Consider the following 17,345-nt stretch of genomic DNA (forward strand, 5'->3'; position numbering starts at 1 on the left):
AATTTAACGGTGGCTTATGTTCTCTCTGCAATCTGAGCCCAAGGACTGCGGAATGTGAACTTCAGAGCGTCTGTAGACACCTTGTCTGGGATTTCACGGTGTCACTTGGTTCTCTGCCAAGCTCACACCCACAGCCCCCACCCCACAACAAGAAAGAACCTCAGGGTCTGTCATCTGGAGACTTCCAACTTCCTGAAATAAGTGCTGGTTTGGGACACAGTGGGAACCCTGCTCACTGCGGCCTCTCTATCCGGCCCTGTTGGACAGGGGGCCGCTCTGTTAAAACGTGGATGAACTCTGCCAATTTTCCCTCCCCATTTCCTTTCCTCCCTCTGGCCCAACCTGGACAAGTCCTCCAGGTTGCGGACAAACCTCATTAGCAAAAGCCAGATCCGGGGCACAGTTTAGAAAGGAAGAGAGGGAGGTGTGTGGTGTGAAAAGCAAGGGCCCGTCAGTCTCAAAGATTTGTGTCGGGTTGCAAAAGGGAGGTGGCTGGGAAGGAATTCCAGCAGGGAATGTGACTGACGCAAGCCTTGAGTTAATTTCAATTTGGATTTCTTTTTCTCTCCCCTTCCCTCTCCACCATACCAATATTTCCCCCCTAGTGAATCCAGCATCGGTGGTGAAATGTACCAGATTGGGCCCATCTTTCAATCCTCAGCTAATGTGATGTCCACTAGAGCTACGTGGATTTCTACCAACTGAGTTTCTGGCTTGTAGCGATGTGGCTCCCATCACTGCAGTCTTTAAATGCCAGGGAACCATTCATAGATATTTCTGCAGGTGCAGCACCGGGGTAACAAGTCATCTGGCCATTCTTCTTAAATATGTGACTCAATACCCTTCTGGTGGCAGGATGGAGGTCAAAGTCCCAAACAACCTCACCATTTGCAAACCAACCTAAGGGACCATTCCAGGCCCCTGCTCTGCATAAGCAGGGTTAAGCGGTATGGCTGTGTCTACACTGGTAAGTTATTCCAGAAAATCAGCCGCTTTTCCGGAAAAACTTGCCAGCTGTCTACACTGGCCGCTTGAATTTCCGGAAAAGCAATGACGATCTCATGTAAAATCATCAGTGCTTTTCTGGAAAAACTATGCTGCTCCCTTTTGGGCAAAAGTCTTTTTCCGGAAACAGTAGTGTTTTCTGCAAAAAAGCCCCGATCACGAAAATGACGATCAGGACTTTTTTGCGGAAAAGTGAGTCTAGATTGGCCACAGATGCTTTTCCGCAAAAAGTGCTTTTCCGGAAAAGCGTCCTGCCAATCTAGACGCGCTTTTCCGAAAATGCTTTTAAGGGAAAACTTTTCCATTAAAAGCATTTCCGGAAAATCATGCCAGTGTAGACGTAGCCTTTGAGTGGGGGATAGACACGTGAATGGCAGCTTGTATCTGAGCCAGTTCTAGGGACTGATCTGGTGTAAACACCACCAGGTGGATTTGAACCTGAGCCCTTAGGAATTTAGTGTAGGAGCCGCTACTGCTTGAGCTATAAAGCCAATTGGCCCTCATCTCTCGCTGTAAGAGGGCTAAGTGCCACTGCATGGGACAGTGAACCACACCCCAGAGGGGCGTGGGTTACACTGGCACCTCCAAGAATGGCTGTCTATAGCTGGAGGCCTGTAACCAAGCAGTCCGTTCTGTGAACTAAGCACTCAAAGGGACACGTAGGCTACGACTACACAGCTTCCCTCTTCTGCGAAAGCCCATACAAATGAAGTGCAGATTACCAAATTGCCATGCTTCATTTGCATAATTAATGAAGAGCCATTTTTGCACAAAACCCCCCTCTTGCGCAAGAGCCATTCTTCCTCATTTTTCCTAATCAATTATGCAAATGAAGCGTGACGATATGCTAACCCATGCTTCATTTACACGGGCTTTTGCAGAAGAGGGAAGCTGTGTAGCCCTACCCCTATGCAGCAGGTTGCACAAGCAGGCATGTAAGCTGTAGCGGGTCCTACATTAAGCTCTAGAGGTCCCAGGTTCAAATCCGCCCAGTAGCAATCATCCTGTTGGGGGGGGAAAAAAAAATCAGCGATGTGGTGACCCAACATAATTTGATTAGTGTGGGCTCTGGCTTGGGGGAAGTCAGGGCTAGGGCAGGAGGGGCTTTCCTCACACAGCAGGGGTGCTAAGGCAGCTTCCTGGCCCTGCAGACCATGCTGTGTCCCAAAATCTGGTTCCCAGCCAATGAGAGGGCGGAGCTTGTGCTTGGGGCAGTGTGCAGAGCCCTGTGCGCCCACCCCCATATCTAGAAACCAGGCCTGTCGCTGGACGCTTTTGGTCATCTGTGCCCCCCTGCAGCAAGGAGACAAAAGCTATGTTTAGACTGCTGAAAAAAGTTGGGAAAAGATACACAAATCGCGAAATGCAGTTTGTGTATCTTTTTCCGCTTTTTTTTCCCCGAAAGAAACTTTTCCAAAATTTGGCCCATCTACACAAGACCAAATTTTTGAAAAAACTCCACTTTCGGAACATCCCTTATTCCTCCCACCAAGAGAAGTACAGGGATGCCAAAAGAACATGTCCGCAAAAGAACAACTGTTCCAAAAAAGCGGATGTGTTCCTTGGTGCGGCTGAGCTTTTCCAGGATGCTTCCTGTATCCCGGAAAAGCTCTTCAGTCTCGACATAGCCCTAGTGCCTGACATTGCACGACCCAATCCCAGGTCACACCCTGTTGCTTGCAAACCCTCTGTAGAAGAGCATCCAAGGCAGCAGTAGCTTCAGCAGCTGTATAGCAGTGCTGCTAAGTGGCTTGGCGGTATTTTGTCCGTGCTGAACATTTGCCAGTGGCAGTTGATGATCAGAAGTCAGGGCTGCTGTACGTCTGAACACTCTTTCCAGTGTGGGATATTAGCCACTCATTAGGAACAGGTGTTGGTTGTCTAGACAACCCCGTGTGAGAGAGAGAAATGGATGTTCAGGTGATTATTGGCAAAGGGTCGGGAATTAACCACTTAATAAACTCCACTGTGTTTTTTCTCGTTGGGGTATCACTTTACCCCCATAAGCCTACCCAGTGAGGGAGGAATGTAGAAGTCACTGCATTCATGGCCCGTTTCGTGCCACGAGACGATGCAGACCCAAAAGTATGTCATGCTATTTAAGCTTCTAAGGAGAAGCTCTGCAGTTTTACGGTGATCTCATCTTTTCCCTAATGAGCTTCGCTGAGAAGTGAACAGCTGACAGAGAAAGGCTGAGAAGGAATCAAAGGAACCCACTCATTTTCTCTCTCATCCACTTACAGCACCATGGATCCTACCACAAAAGCAACATGGGCTCATTAGTAGCCACCAATAATCATTACTATCAGTTGGACCTCTCTAGTCCAGAATTCTCTGGTCCAGAAACATCCCTCGTCCAGAATTATTTTAGTTAGCTGGATGTCCACTTTCACGGCCAAGTTTCCTGTGACCCCATACAGTTTGTTTCCAGCCACCAGTCCTGTTCTAGGCTGTTATTTAGCTCTAATTTAGCCCTCGATGTTTTCTAAGAGCCCAGTAAGCAGTGAACATAAGAATGGCTATACTGGGTCAGACCAAAGGTCCATCTAGCCCAGTAGCCTGTCTGCCGAGGTGCCCCAGTGGCCAGCGCCAGGTGCCCCAGAGGGGGTGGACCAAAGACAGTGATCAAGCGATTTGTCTCGTGCCATCCATCTCCAGCCTCTGACAAACAGGGCCAGGGACACCATTTCTATTCCCTGGCTAATAGCCTTTTATGGACCTAACCTCCATGAAATTATCTAGCTTCTCTTTAAACTCTGTTATAGTGCTAGCCTTCACAGCCTCCTCTGGCAAGGAGTTCCACAGGTTGTGTGCTGTGTGAAGAACTTTCTTTTATCAATTTTAAACCTGCTACCCATTCATTTCATTTGGTGTCCTCTAGTTCTTCTATTATGGGAACTAATACATAAAGACAAATTATTCACCCTCTCCACACCACTCATGATTTTATAGACCTCTATCATATCCCCCCTCAGTCTCCTCATTTCTAAACTGAAAAGTCCCAGTCGCTTTAGCCTCTCTTCATATGGGACCCGTTCCAAACCCCTAATCATTTTAGTTGCCCTTTTCTGAACCCTTTCCAAGGCCAAAATATCTTTGAGGTGAGGAGACCACATCTGTACACAGTATTCAAGATGTGGGCGTACCATAGTTTTATACAGGGGCAGTAAGATATTCTGTATCTTATTTTCTATCCCTTTCTTAATAATTCCTAGCATCTTATTTGCCTTTTTAACCATCGCAGCACACTGTGTGGAAGTTTTCAGAGAACTATCCATGATAACGCCAAGATCTCTTTCTTGATTTGTCGTAGCCAAATTAGCCCCCATCATACTGAACTGTGAAAGTGCTGGTAAGGCTGTTAGACAATATTAATCTGAAAAATTCTCTGATTTGGAACTACTCAGGTCCCGAGGGTGCCGGGCTGGAGAGGTTCAACCTGTATCCCCCCACCTACTCCAATGCCTTTGTTATATGGGCGCTACCTCCCCCTTGTCCCTTCCTCTGTGTTATGGCATCTGTGTATCTTTGGCAGCCTCCCGGTTATGCCTTTCCTCTGAAATGGCTGGTACTGGCCACTGTTAAAAACCAAAGGCTGGACTAGACGAACCACAGATCTGAGTTCCTGCATCTTTATTTTGCATGATCTAATCCAGTGTTTCTTACACTTTTTAAGACCGAGGAACACCAAACAATAATTTTTTTTATGTGGAAAAAAAAAGGTCGCCTGCTCCTTTAAGGGCAGCTGTTTTGAACTTTGTTCTTCAACACAGTTTAAGAAACACTGATCTAATCAATCTGGCTATCTAATGCCCGCCCCTGGGTCACTCTGAGCTGTGATCCTATTAAGCCCCACAAGGTGAGCAGCGTAGATGAGCAGGTGAGACTGCTAAACATCAGACAAATGCTGGGGAGTAACACATGGTGATTCTAATAGGTGTGTCTCTTCCTTCTGGTGCGTTGAACCAGTATCTCCAGGCTGAGCTAAGGATGGTCTCATAGGTGCTGACCCTGAGGGTGCTTTGGGGCTGGAGCACCCAGAGTAAAAAGCAATGGGTGATCAGCACCCATGGTCATAGCTGTTGGTTGGGTCAGGAGGGATTTGTGGGAGGTCAGTGAGCAGCAGGCAGGGGACTTTCAGAAACTTTAATAGGTAGCAGGTTTAACACAAACAAAAAGAAAGATTTTTCTTCACAATATAGAGTCAATCTGTGGAACTCCTTGCCAGAGGAAGTTGTGAAGACCAGACTTTAACGGGGTTCAAAAAAGAACTAGATAAGTTCATGGAGGTTAGGTCCATCAATACTTATTAGCCCAAAAGGGTAGGAATGGTGCCTCTAGCCTGTTTATCAGGGGCTGGAAATGGATGGCAGGCGATGTATCACTTTAAGATTCCCTGTTTTGTTCACTCCTTCTGAGGCACCTGGCTTTGGTCACTGTGAGATGACAGTCCAGCTTAAGTAACCCACAGCCTTGGCTGTGGGGTTCTGCTCCCCTGACTTTTACAGAGTTCCTATGGAGATAATGGAGGGACTGAGATAGGCCTGTAATGGGTGCCCCCACCTTTTGTGAGCGCCCCCTGGTGGAGTGCATGTGCCTGCTCTCTGTTCTATTTGTGGTGGCCCCTTGGTGTATCTGAAATCTCAGGGCAAATCCCTTCATGGGTACAAGTCCAACAGGGGCCTCTCTCAGGGCCCTCGATAATGTCTCTCGCTGTTTGTCCCCACTCCAGAATAGAGCGGTGCCCCAGAACCTCTTCCCTGGAGGTAACGTCTCTGCCTTCTCAGGGACTTCCTGGCCCCAGCCCTCCAGCTGGCTCATTATAGTTCAGTGCCCAGCTCTGGGCTGACTCACTGTTGAGGCCACTTCCCTCCACCCAGTAGATATTGGGGGATTGAGGAAATCCGGACCTTCCCTCTACTCCAGGTCCCAGCCCAGAGTCCCTACTTTAAACAACTACAGTGCTGCTATACTTCCCTAGGCCACTTCTCCATAGTCCCAACAACTTCTTCACCCTGACCTCGGGGCCTTGTCCCGGTGGAGTCCCAGCAGCTAGCTCAGAGCTCTGTCTGCTCTACTCCAGCTCCAGTAAAGTACTGAACTTACTCAGGTCCAGCAGCTCTCCTTATACTAGCTTTTGCTGATCCCTGATTGGCTGCTTCCCAAACAGCCACTCAAGCCAGCTAGGAGGACCTCTCTACTGCCCTTTTGTGCGGCTGCGTGTGGTAGGTTCACAAGGCCTCCAGTAGGGGGCCTCAGGACCTAGTATCTTCCCCTGCCCCCATCACAGGGACTCAATGAAAAAAACTGAAGTATTAATGCCAATCAACAAAGAATTATGGAAAACAAATTCCGTCAAACTAACTCGATATCTCTTTGTTTATGTGGGTACAGACTTGATTGATAACGATAATAGTGTTGATGTACTATACTTATGCATCCCAGTGGTTCACTGTTCCATGTAGTTGCACTTAGACCACTTACAGTGAGAGATAAGAATGAGGGAGCTCTACAGCCTAAGCTGAGAGCCAGCTGGCTTGGTAGCTCAAGCTGTAGAGGTCCTACACTCAAGTCCCAGGTTTGAATCTGCCTGTTGGTGGTTACACCTCTGACTTTCTGATTAAAAAGTAGATTGCTATAACATTAACTTGGCCCTGCGTAAATGGATTACAAGAAGGCTAACTTCAAAAGCAGCTATACATTGGGAATCACCCAGGGGTGTGTTTTCTAGCGGGGTCCTGAAAGGATCAGGTTCCTGGATCTATACTACTTATCAGTGACTTGGAAGCAAACCTAAAACCATCACTGACAATAACTCGCAAATTGGGGGTGTGGTAAAAATGAAGAGGACAGATCGCTTGTATAATTTGTAAATGGTGCACAAGGGACCAAGATGCATTTTAATATGGCTCAATGTGAAGCTATACACGGAGGAACAAAGAATTAAGGCCAAACGTGCAAGATGGGGGGCTTGGTCCTGGGAAGCAGTGACTCAAACAGATTTGGGGAAGGGAGGGGGCTAATCAGCTGAACATAAGCCCCCAGTGTGTAGCTCTGGCTAAAACTGCTAATGCAACTCTCTGGGATACATAAACAGGGGAATATCTGATATCTGAAAAGGCAACACACAGAAACCTGTTAGGGAACATTTTAACTTCCCCGGGCACTCCTGAATGCAGGGGTCTGCAACCGATGGCTCTTGAGTAAGCTACGGCTCCGTATGGACCAAATCTGGCTCTTTTGTCATTCCCAAAATGCATGCGACTTTTTAGATTGAAATGAAAAATGGATTCAAAAATTTAAAAATGCGTAATTACAGCCGGTCCCCGAGTTGCGAATGGTCGACTTACGACTGTTCGCAGTTATGACCAAAGCTGTCGTAAATGGCGGACCCCGAGTTACGAACGTGATCCGCGCTTACAAACAGCGCGGTTGCGTGTAACTCAATGGGGTCCGACTTACGAACGAACCGAGTTACGACCAATTGCATGGTCCGTAACTGGTTAGTAAGTCGGAGAGAGGCTGTACTCCTGTAGCTTGAATGCAGGCATGAACCTGAATTTGACCCATTATGATGTAAACTTCGAAGAACTGCAGAAAGATGCAGCAGCAGAAGTCCCCTTAAATAAAGTCTGTGAGAACAATGTTTCATTGATGCTCTTATTAATCATCATGTCGATGATCAATAAATATTAAGTTGTGTAGTTTCAATCATGCAGATGGACATGCTTATGGGGCTCTTTGTTGACCACTTGTTCTGAATTTTAATGTAGTGTGGCTCTGTGATTTGAAAAGGTTGCCGACTCCTGCATTAATGGATCTCAGGGTCACTGTATTGTTTCAGGTCAATTTCACAAGCCAACTCCACAGGGAAGCCTTACAACTTAACTTCGTTTACAAGTTTAATTCCCATAACCAAGGTCTGAATAAAGACATTGGCTGGATGACCTGCTACATTCCACATCCTAATGGCACAAAAAAACCAAACAATGGGTACTGAAGAACAATTAGTACCTTATTTATCAGCTTCACGTAGCGTGGACACTCTAATGAACTATTTCTTTCTCCTTTTTTCCTTCTTTTTCCTTCTCTCTCCCCCACCCCCTATCTATTTAGAAACTGGACCATCTAAAGAAGTGGGTTGTACCCACGAAAGCTCGTGACACCATCTACATGTTTTGTTAGTCTCTAAGGTTCTGCCAGACTAATAATTGTTTTTTAAGTTTTTCCAGTTACAGACTGACTCATCTACACCTCTGAAACTTGTAAAGAGGGGACTCTTGAGCTGGAACTGAGAGATTCTTCTACTTCTGTCTTTGGCATTGGTGCAACCACTGCTGGAATACTGTGTCCAGTTGTGGTGCCCACGATGCAAGAAGGATGTTGATACATTGGAGACAGGTCAGAAAAGAGCCACGAGAATGATGAAAGGTTTAGCAAACATGCTTATAGTAATAGACTCAAGGAACTCTGTCTATTCAATTTAACAAGGAGATGGTGAACGGGGTGACTTGACTATAGTCTGTAAGTCCTTACATGGGAAACAAATATTTGATAAGGGGCTCTGAAGTCTAGCAGAGAGAGGTAGAACCTTATCCAACAGCAAGTCATTGAATAGACAAATTCAGACTGGAAATAAGGGAAATATTTTTAACAATGAGGTTACTCAACCATTCAACCAGGTTTGCCTGGAATTATAGTGAATTCTCTATCACTGACAATTTTTTAAATCAAGACTAGAGGTTTTTCCTTCTCCAGGAAATATTTTTTGGGAGTATAATGCCCTTGTTATACAAGTTGAACCTCTCTAGTCTGGCACAGTCTGGTCCGGCAACATCCGTGGTCCAGCATGATGTTAGTTAGCCGGATGTCCACTTATCTTGGCGGTGGCCAAGTTTCCTATAGTCTTATAAAGTTTGTTTACAGCCACCAGCCCTGGCACTCAGTGTTCTGTGCTGTTATTTAGCTCTAATTTACCCCGAAATGTCTTCTCAGAGCCTAGTCAGCCGTGGCAGTGTTGGTAATGCTGCTAGACAATACTGACCTCCCGTGGTCCAGTAAATTCTCTGGTTTGGCACTGGTCAGGTCCGGAGGATGCTGGATTAGAGAGGTCCGTCCTGTACTGGAGATCAGACTGGATGATCATCATAATGGTCCCTTCTGGCCTTAGAAGAAAAGAGACAGTGACATCCTTGAGTCTTGTGCATGTAAGGGAAATGAAATACAGAAACTGAGATCTGCCACATTGGTCCAAGAAGAGAATTTTACCATCTATGTATGTATCTACTCAGGACATACAGAAAATATACAATGATCGATCAATCTGACATTCAGTGTGGAGTTAAGTAGTGGTCATCACTCATCAGAGTGGAACCATAGGTTCACATCATGTTGAGGTAGGTGAGTGGTGGCCAAAACTTCCTGTCTGATGGTTGATTGATGGCTTTATATGCGATTAGAAGTGAGCACGATGTGCAGTGTTTCAATCCAGTTTCAAACTTCTGCAGCCTTTGCGGGGTTTGGCTAAAGCATAGAGGTCCATCCTGTGGAAGGAGCACAGGGTCTTTTTTCCCAGGTCCCTGCTTTGACGGAAAATGCCATCCTGGGGGACATCTTTGCTGCGTCCTCACAAGAGAAGTTTGGAAAACCGATGCTTGACACCAACATTCACTGGAAAGGACACCATCCAAATGGAAGGTTGGCATGTCAGCTGGGTAACCATAGAAATGGGGCACCCCTGACTTTTTGGCCATTTCTAGCTTTGCTCCAGAATTCTGGGACTTGAAGCCAATCACTCTGCCTTGTTTCCCCACCTGTGGAATGGAAATAGCTTTGTCTCGTAACTGGCCGTGGGCGACCTGTGGCCCGCGAGACATTTTATGTACCACTTCCCATGCGCAGCATTGCCAGTTTCTTCTGGTTTCCGTCCATGTAGGTTTTTTCCTTACTAGTATTACTGAAGCGACACACACATAAAGTGAGGGCATGTGGCATGAGATGCACGTGGATTGCTCACAGCACTGACTGTGAGAGCCATGTGCTTCCTCTGTGTCTAATCACAGTGCTGCTTTGGTTCCGTCGGCGATGTCTGCAGATGCGGGGCACACAGTGAGCAAAACTGCCTCATCCCAGAAGACTGTTTTGGTTACGACAAACTTATGGCCCACGGAGATGAAGGAGGGCAACTCATGCTGCCCACTCACTAGCCTCGGTTTCCCATCACTGTGTATGACTATGAATGCATCAGGACAGTGACTCATTCTTACTGTAGTGAACTTAGCAATGTGCTGTAATTTAACCTCCCCCCCACACATACATACCTTTAAAGATCCTTTGTCAGAGTAGTGCAATAGGAGGTTAATGTAAGTGAGAGACAAACCATTAATCTCTCTGGGATAGAGCCACAAAGGCACTTAGGTGCCTATAATATCATGTCTGGTGTGGAAAAAGTAAATAAGGAAAAGTTATTGACTTATTCCCACAATATAAGAACGAGGTGTCACCAAACGAAATTAATAGGCATCAGGTTTAAAAAAACAACAGGAAGTTTTTCTTAATGTAGCATCCATCAACCTGTGGAACTCCTTGCCAGAGGATGTGGTGAAGACTAGGACTTTAACAGGGTTCAAAAAAGAGCTAGATAGATTCATGGAGGTTAGGTCCATCGATGGCCATTAGCCAGGATTGGTAGGAATGGTGTCCCTAGCCTCTGTTTCTCTTGAAATGGGTGACAGGAGAGGGATCACATGAGGATTACCTGTTATGTTTCCTCCCTCTGGGGCATCTGGTATTGGCCACTGTTGGCAGACAGGACACTGGGCTAGATGGGGCTTTGGTCTGACCCAGTATGGCCATTATTAGGTTGCCTAGAGTCCTAGGGCTGGAAGAGACCTCACAAGGTCCTAGAGTCCAGCCCCCTGCCCAAGGCAGGACCAATCCCAACTCAATCATCCCAGCCAGGGCTTTGTCAAGCCGACACTTTAAAACCTCTAGGGATGGAGAGTCCACCACCTCCCTAGGGAACTTATCCCAGTGCTTCCCTACTCACCTAGGCTACATCTAGACTGCCCCTTCTTGCACAAGCAAATATGGAAATGAGGCAAAGCGGTGAATATCGCCGCATCTCATTTGCATACTTAATGAGCTACCATTTTTGCGCAAGGGGCTTTTGAGCAGAAAGGAGCCATCTACACAGCTCCTCTTTGTGCAAAACCCCTCTCTTGCGCAAGAGCCGTTCTTCCTGAAAAAAAGTGGCAGGACGGCTCTTGCGCAAGAGGGGGATTTTGCGCAAAAAGGAGCTGTGTAGACGGCTCCTTTTTGCTCAAAAGCCCCTTGCACAAAAATGGCCGCTCATTGAGTATGCAAATGAGGCACTGTGATGTTCACCACATCGCCTCATTTGCATATTTTCTTGCGCAAGAAGGGGCAGTCTAAACGTAGCCCTAGGGAAATCGTTTTTCCTGAGATCTCACCTAGACCTTCCCCACAGCAACTTGAGACCATTGCTCCTTGTTCTGTCATCTGTCCCCACTGAGAACGGCCTCTCTCCATCCTCTTTGGACCCCCCCTTCAGGGAGCTGAAGGCTGCTCTCAAATCCCCCCTCACTCTTCTCTTCGGCAGGCTAAATAAGCCCAAATCCCTCAGCCTCTCCTCGTAGGTCAAGTGTTCCAACCCCCACATCATTTCCATTGCCCTGCGCTGGACCCTCTCCAATGTGCCCATGTCCTTTCTCTAAGGGGGGGGGGCAGCATTGGACACAATATTCCAGACACCCAAATTCAGCATTTAGATGCCATTGATGTTCTACAGGTCTCCACTCAGTTACTGCCTAGTCCTGTAGACAAAGTGGGAGAGGCCGTTTTCTTTAGCAGAACAGCTTGTGTTGTTGAGAGGCAAGCTCGCCCACCTTGTCTCTCTGACGTTCGGGGACTGACATGGCTGCCCTGCCTAATCCCGTTAGCAACTTCGCTTCTGACCTGCGGGTGTGTGTACACTCCAGCGTTTTTTTCTGGAAACACGACCATTTTTCCGGAAACACAATACTCGCATCCACGCTGCTACTGCGTTCTTTCGACCAAAAGTCGAAAAAACGGAGGAATTTTTTCAACCTCTTTTTGCGAGGCAGAAACCTTATTCCGAAAAAGCTTTTTTGGAAAAAGGCGTGTGTGGACGCGGAAGAGGGAGTTCTGTCAAAAAAGAGAGGCCTCCAGGAAATAACCCAGGTGCCCTGCTGGCCACTGTGTCTGAACTAATCAGAACTCTAGTTCCTGTCTCCTGCCAGCTCTTAAAGCTGCAGGCACTTGGGACAAGCCTTGTGGCAGGAAGCTGGCCCAGACAGCTGCACTTGACCACGCGCTTCTCCCTGACACCCATATTTGGACCCACGGCCTAGCCACAACACCTCTGAGACACCCCTGACCTTGAGAGGGAGCACCAGCAGGGCTCCCAGGACCCTGCCAGGGGCACCAAAAAGCGTGTGCCGTCGTGTTCCGGAGCGGAAGTCCTGGCCCTCCTAGAGTTGTGGGGTGAGGAGGAAACCCTGCAGGATCTCCGAAATGCGGACGTCTTTAGCCGGATGGCTCTGGCTGCGAGAGGCCACCAGCCCCGGACCTTGGAACACGTGAGGAGCAAGGTCAAGGAGCTCCAACCAGGCTACGCTCGGGCAAGGGAGCACAGCTCTTGCTCTGGGACAGGATCCCACTCCTTCCCCATCTACCACGAGCTCCACCAAGTACTGGGGGAGGGGGAGTGCAGCCCTTTCCCCACCCGTGGTGGTGGACTTGGGGCTTGGGTTGCCCATCATCATCTGCCCAAGGCTCCCTGGCGAGGAGGAGGAGGACACGGCTAGCACGATCACCCTCACCCTGGAGGCGGTATCCCCAGCCCTGGAGGTCTCCCGGCATCCTCTGAAAGCAGGGAGGAATCATCAGGGAAGTGCTCTCAGTTTTTCACACACACAGGGTGGGGGAGGTGGGTGCAGAGGAGATGGGATGTGTTGGCCCCTCGGCCTGGACATCGTGCTGCAGTCAGTGCCCATGAAAGCACGTGGTGAACCAGTCTGCGCCACTTGGCCTCAGGAGGCAGCCCGGAGCACTCCCAGGCTCCTGCTCGCAGGCTCTGGGGAGGCCACACACACGTCTGACCCCCGCTGGAAGCAGGCTGGGGACACGGGCGCGCGCACGACCGCACACAGACTGAGGGGCGTGGCCCACGGGCACGCCTGCTCCTGCGGACAGCTCTGCCAGGCGCAGGTGTGTGTGCGGGCCCCAGGAAGGGCCAAGATGCTCCAGGCCCCGCTCCCGCCCATGGGATCCCATTGTGGACAGATGCTTCCCTTACCTGCTTGTCTGTGGACTGGGGGGAGAGCGGGAAGCATTGTCCCCTTGGCACCCCAGTGAGACAGGGCCCGCTGTGCTGGCCACCCATGGCCTTGCTCCCAGGACATCCCCCTCCTGTGGCCTGAGGGCTGTTGGTCACAGCTCACAGAGGCAGGCACAGCCTCAGGGACAGCATCTGCAGGGATGACTGACCACCCCTCCCTCTTTATTCTCCACAGCTGGACCAGCCGTCACTGAGGGGCGATCACCGCCATCCGAGGCAGCTGCCCGACCCCGGGGGAGCCGCAGCTGCAGGAGGGCCCAGCAGGACCTCATGAGACAGCATCTCCTCCTGCCCCGCCACTCGCAAGCTGCTCAGAGCCTTAGCTCATGCATTAACCTCGGCATGAGTCTCAAGAGGGGCTTTCTGCCCTATGGGCCAAGTGGATCATGAGTTGATATCCTCAGAGCGGGTCTACAGGACTGAGCGTCTCAGGGTGGGGTGTTTTTAGGCTGAGCTCCGCATCAGGACTACGCAGTAGCCCATTGCTTGGGAAGCTCAGCTAGGATATGGTAGAGCCGGATTCCTGTCTGTAGTCTGCCTCCTTTGAAGCAATGACTTGAACCCAGATCTTCCACCTCTTATGGGAATGCCCCAACCACTAGAGTATTCTGTGTATGGGGGCGGGGCGGGGTGGGAGTTTCTCGCTCCGTTTCTCCTCCTGAAGATACTCCACTTTGTAAAAATAATCCATATTCATTGGAGCAGGGATTTGAAGTCACCTCTCAGGTGAGTGCCTGAGCATGGCAGTGCAGAGCAAAATTGTCCCTCCAACCCAGGACTCAAGCTCTGTCTTCACTGGACAGTGGATTGATGCTGCAGAGATCAGTCCATAGACAGCTGAAGCTCTGTCTTCACTGGACAGTGGATTGATGCTGCAGAGATCAGTCCATAGACAGTTGATTTCTTGTATCTGATTAGACGTGACAAATCAACCTCCAAGGGCTGTCCTGTTGGCTCTGATACTCTACCAGGATGAGAAGAGTAACCAGAGTTGATAGAAGAGCAGCCCCTAACATGATGAGGGGGCTGGAGCATATGACTTATGGGGAGAGGCTGAGGGAGTTGGGTCTGTTTAGTCTGCAGAAGAGAAGAGTGAGGGGGGATTTGATAGCAGCCTTCAACTCCCTGAAGGGAGGTTCCAAAGAGGATGGAGAGAGGCTGTTCACAGTAGTGACAGATGACAAAACAAGGAGCAATGGTCTCAAGTTGTGGTGGGAGAGGTCCAGGTTGGATATTAGGAAAAACTATTTCACTAGGAGGGTGGTAAAGCACTGGAATGGGTTCCCTAGGGAAGTAGTGGAGTCTCCATCCCGAGAGGTGTTTAAGTCTCGGCTCGACAAAGCCCTGGCCGGGTTGATTTAGTTGGGACTGGTCCTGCCTTTGGCAGGGGGCTGGACTTGATGACCTTCTGAGGTCTCTTCCAGCTCTATGGTTCTATGATTCTATGACCTTACCATGTGGAAGACATTGTGGTAAGCACGTCGGCTGGTACATCAACTACTTGTCCAATATTATACTGTAAACTGGGTGCTAGTGTGGCTGTTCAGGAGAGATTCAAATGCCGCCCAGGTGATAAACAGAGGGCCCGCAGCTAGGTTTTGTATCTATGGGTGGTGCACATGTGTACATGCCTCAGTGCACACAGAAAAATTATTCTGCACATGTATAGAAAAGATTAGAGGGAACTTTGCTGGGCAGTCCTCTTTTGGAGAGGCTTATTCCCTATTTGATACTGAGATAAAAGCCAGAAATGGTCTTGTCCGAATGTGCCTCTCTCTCTACAGCATGAGCTTGCACCCACAGCATGTGTGAGGTCACGCCCACAGGCATGACCGAATCTATGTTTTTGCCAAGCCCTCTAAGTCATACTGGTATGTAGAGGGGAAAAGAGTAGCTGGGATCTTGATTTTGCTTTCAATTGCTTTATAACAGACAAATCTGGATCTGGCTCGAGATCCCTGCTTCCCCAGGTCTCAGCAGCAGGGTTTCAATCCAGATCCATCTGGATTTCATTTCCTAGAGCAGGCTCTGGGTCTCGACAGTCAGTTTGCACAGAAGCTGGGCTGCTGGAAAGTCCTCTCAAAGCATGACACTGGGTTCAGTGCACTGGGACAATTGTCTGACACTCGCACATGTGTGAGGCTGAATCAGCAAAGCAGAGCCCATGTGCTGACAGCTCCCAGAAGCCAACTGGTGGAGCAGCTAAATTATTAGCCCTGGGCGTGGGAGCAGCTAGGGCCTTGTCCAGTGTGTGGCTAGGCACACTCATCTTCCATGCAAGTCCATGGGAACTGACAGTGCTCAGCACTGTGCAGGATTGGGTCCCTAGTCACTAAAGGCTGGTCTCTACCTCGTTTATGCCCTCACTCAATTGGTTTAAAGTGGTGCGACCCTCCCATGTCTAGGCATCTTTAAATCAGTTTAACAGCATCTACATGAGGGAGATAAACTCACAAACATTAACTCACAAACATCCCACTCTCCCTATCTTTAATATCAGCAATTCACAGACACTTACCTTCCTTCCTCCCCCTTCCCACCCCCCCGCATCTTCCTTCTGTTCTGCAATGTGATTTGTCCTTTTCATATTTGTTCATTTTTTTAATTGTATCCTTTGGTATATATGGTTGTGACTACTTTCTTCCACTATTTGATCTGAGGAAGTGGGTCTGGCCCACGAAAGCTCATCATCTAATAAACCATCTTGTTAGTCTTTAAAGTGCTACATTGTCCTGCATTTTGCTTCATCTACATGAGGGGGCCGCCATCAGTTTCCAAACCAATTTCCTTGAATCGGTGCACAAATTTGGCACACCGCTCCTGAAGGTCAAAAAGCTCCAACCCGGCGTCATAAAAACGTACAAGGGAGTATCTTTTTGGTCTGTGTTTGCAGCCCGCCTTGCACACTTGGGTGTCGCTCCTGCAAGCTGCCGTATACATAAAAGTTGGACCACGTCTATGGCTGGTTGGGGTGTGGAGTGAGGAATCCTGGAAAATGTAGTGAAAAGTTTAGATCTATTTTTTGTCGACTTGAGAAACGTCGATAACTTTTTTTCCCCACTGTGTGTCCTGGAAGTTTGAAAAGTTTTTTTGACCAACTTGATTAAAATCTTTTGGAAGCCAGAGTGGGTGAGAGGTGAAAGGAGGGGATGCAAACGCTGTAGGTACTGAGCTGAATAAGACACAAGGCACCATACTGCGATTGGAATAGCAGCATGAATGGAAACGTGCATCTTTTCCAAGCCCTTAATAACCTCACATGGTGCCCAGATTGTCCCTCTGTGTTTAGATATGCATGGAAACTAATTGGCCACACTCAGGAATAGATTCAGTTAGTGGCCCAGGGAGTGATATTAACGTGATTCTATCCTGGCTTTTGTAACATAATTTACTTTGCTTGTTCTGGCAGTACAGTTCTTCCTGGACTCCTGCCACAGTCCCCCTGCCACCGCCTCCTCTCCTGACATTTGTCGCCCTTTTGGGACGCGTCTTTGTGCTGAAATCCGAGCAGGAGGTTTCAGCCTGTGTGAAGAATTCGGAGGCGGGTTTCTCAACTTCTCCAGGCATAAGCCAGGCGAGCATATGACCTTAAATCCCATAAGCCCAGGCACTTAGTGGTGATACAATCGCGCTCTCCCGGCTCCTCTGGATAATGCGGCTGTAATGGAAGGTGTGCGCGGCAGGGAGGGAACGGGCTTTGCAGACTTAGGAACCTGGCCAAGGCCCACCGAGCACTCTGGGGATGGATGCCCCTGGGGGAATACCGCTTCTGCATCTCTGGGTTGAGCCCCACTGATAAAGTTCTGAGCTGCTTGCTTGGAGAGCTCTCGGGAGGGAGCTATGAATGGTGCCAGCAGCACAGCTGCGAACTCCTCCCAGCTGAACCAGCAAGGTATTGAAAGCATCTGTCCACACTGCAAATCTCTGCACCCATGCTGTATTTTCACTCCAAGGCCCT

General features: G+C 48.8%; 1 long non-coding RNA gene across 1 annotated transcript in view; it reads left to right on the top strand.

Annotated features, from left to right (window-relative positions):
• LOC142827410 (uncharacterized) overlaps positions 1 to 16,106 on the top strand; it is a 47,027-nt gene extending 30,921 nt beyond the window's left edge. Inside the window, exon 2 of the long non-coding RNA XR_012902143.1 lies at positions 13,563 to 16,106. This is a non-coding gene — a long non-coding RNA (uncharacterized LOC142827410). The remainder of the gene's footprint in view (positions 1 to 13,562) is intronic.
• Positions 16,107 to 17,345: the final 1,239 nt, after the last annotated feature.

Source organism: Pelodiscus sinensis, chromosome 2 (assembly GCF_049634645.1).
Source record: "Pelodiscus sinensis isolate JC-2024 chromosome 2, ASM4963464v1, whole genome shotgun sequence".
Lineage (NCBI taxonomy): Eukaryota > Metazoa > Chordata > Testudines > Trionychidae > Pelodiscus > Pelodiscus sinensis.